The 2,586-nt window shown below is 42.9% G+C and overlaps 1 long non-coding RNA gene across 1 annotated transcript in view; it reads left to right on the top strand.

Annotated features, from left to right (window-relative positions):
* LOC119472906 overlaps nt 1–1,661 on the top strand; it is a 37,664-nt gene extending 36,003 nt beyond the window's left edge. The window contains exon 3 of the long non-coding RNA XR_005202080.1: nt 1,184–1,661. This is a non-coding gene — a long non-coding RNA (uncharacterized LOC119472906). The remainder of the gene's footprint in view (nt 1–1,183) is intronic.
* The last annotated feature ends 925 nt before the right edge of the window (nt 1,662–2,586 follow it).

Genomic DNA, 2,586 nt, shown 5'->3' with positions numbered 1-2,586 from the left:
ACCTCCGCCTCCTGGCTTCAAGCAATTCTCCTGCCTCAGCCTCCTGAGTAGCTGGGATTACAGGCGCGTGGCTTAGCACATCTTTAAGTTCAAGGCAACTCACTTCTTTCATTGAAATTTGCCCAAATACATGGTTGATATGGGCATTCCTCTTCTGAGTTCCTACAATGGTTTCTGAAACTGTAGGTCAGCAGCATTGTTTCTCTTACTCAGATGACTTCAGGGTCAAGTTTCTGGATCGGAAAACATCTTTTTTTATTTTATCATTAACATTGTTTCCTGGTAGGTTCTAGGGACATGAAAGTGAGGCAACGTCCTTGGTGTGATCAGCTATTTGGGGGCTAGTCCCCACTGTGATTGTAAGAAGGGCTTAGACACTGACTGTGCTAACAGCAAGCCAGAGCTGTGGGATGACAAATTCAAGGTAGAAAAGAGACTGTGGGGTAGGCTGCTTAATTTCATAGGGTAGCAAAAGCTTAGCTCAATAGCAGATTTTTGGAAAGCCAAATATATATGAAATTGTGGGTTAGATGTCAGAACTGCTGTTGAATGAGAGAGAAGTGCACTGGTTCAATATCAAGCACTGTGAAAAGCTTCTGAGGAGCAGCACTTCATCCTCAAAGCCCTGCACTTTAATAGCCAGTGCAGCTCTACAACATTAGAGGCTAATCTTTCTTTCACCCAAGTCCTATCATTGTTGGAATTAATGGGTGTAAGGGTTATTAATCTACAATTTTTTTTTTGAGACAGTTTTGTTCCGTTTGCCCAGGCTGGAGTACAGTGGTGCGGTCTCAGCTCACTGCAGCTTCTGTCTCCCAGGTTCAAGCGATTCCCCTCCCTCAGCCATCCAAGTAGCTGAGATTACAGGCACCTGCCATCACACTTGGCTATTTTTTTTTTTTTTGTATTTTTAGTAGAGACGGAGTTTCACCATGTTGGCCAGGTTGATTTCAAATTCCTGACCTCAGGTGATCCACCCAGCTTGGCGTGCCAAAGTGCTGGGATTACAGGCGTGAGCCGCTGTGCCTAGCCTAACCTATAATCTTTTAATTCCCAATCCCTCCACACTCTGTGATGCTATCACTGGGTCTCCATCAAACACATTTCTCTTTGGTCAACTTGCTATTAGTTTGTGGGTTGTTTTTGTTTTTTTTGTTTGTTTGTTTGTTTGTTTTGCCAACAGGGAGTGTTAAAGGGAGCCTAGAAAACAAGAGGTGCAAAGAAAGGACTTGATCCATTCCGTTTCGCATCCTGGTTTGCAATTGTCTTCCCAGCAACAGCTCTTCACTTCAGCAAGCAGCAGTTGCTTCCACATTCCAGTTTCTTTCAGCAGTCTCAGAACCAGCCCCCACTAGGTTTCAGTGTCAGCTGAAAGGGAGGCTGTACTCAGAGGTCTGAGTTACAGCTCCTCCTCTGAGCTCTCAGGTGCCAGTCCAATGGATGCACTCTCTCTTGCAAGGTATAGTTCCTAGATTATCAGGGACCCCTCCTCTAGGCTTCTAGGTTCTTATCATCCTAATATCTTTATGTTGGCTCCTGGTCATAATGGTGGTAGCTGTTTCCTAGAGTTATTCTCTCTGTGTTAACTTGGTGTTTCAGGGTAGCTTTTTAGTCCTCCAATGCCTGTTCAACCAGTTCCCTACCTTAAATTCTCTCTGAAAAATAACTTGTTTTTTGTGTTCCTGGAAGGACTCTGCTTGTTTTTGGGGGTCTGCATTATCTAGTTTGGGTTTCTACCAGAGTAGCGCGAAATGTCTTCCCTGCAGTGTGAATGGTTACATTGAGTTTCTTAAGTTCCCTCACCTCTAGGTATCTTTATGTTAAATTTGGTCATTGCTTCTCCACATGGATAGAGCATATCCAGCCTGACTCAAGGTTGCACCCTGCTGGTTGAAAATAGATAGCTGGTAGACGAGGTAAAAAGAGGCTATCCTGACAGAGCTCAGTTGCCAAAGTGTTTGGATAAAATCAGTTCTTGAACCAATACTCTACGCCTTACATCAGTGACCTTACTCAAACTTTTTGTCATTTGGTTTTGTGACACTTTCATCCCCTATACCTCATTTGTAAATTAATTTTAATTTTTTTTTTTTTTTTTAGAAACATGGTCTTGCTCTGTCACTCAGGCTGGAGTGCAGTGACACAATCATAGCTTGCTGCAATCTCGAACTCCTGGGCTCAAGCTATCCCCCCCCACCTCAGCTTCCTGAGTAGCTGAGAATACAGGTGAATGTCATAGCACCTGGCTAATTTTTTCAATTTTTTTTTTTAGAAATGGGGTCTCGCTATGTTGCCCAGGCTGGTCTTGAACCCCTGGTCTCAAATGATCCTCCTCCCTCAGCCTTTAAAACTCTGGGATTACAGGCATCAGCCACTGTGCCCAGCCTCCCTACACCTCCTTAAGAGCCTTTATAATTAGAGTATTTTAAAATCTATTTTTCTTTGACAATTTTATAAAACTCCTAAAGGTAAATGAGAAGAATTTTAGAGTAGCACCCACCTTCTGCTTGATAAGAAGCCCTGTTTTTTATATTTGATTATTAAGAACTATCCAACAAGCTAACTCAAGAAGTTATTGATTGAGCT

This window comes from Cebus imitator, unplaced genomic scaffold, assembly GCF_001604975.1.
Source record: "Cebus imitator isolate Cc_AM_T3 unplaced genomic scaffold, Cebus_imitator-1.0 Scaffold123, whole genome shotgun sequence".
Lineage (NCBI taxonomy): Eukaryota > Metazoa > Chordata > Mammalia > Primates > Cebidae > Cebus > Cebus imitator.
This window is presented reverse-complemented; position numbering and strand designations above follow the sequence as displayed.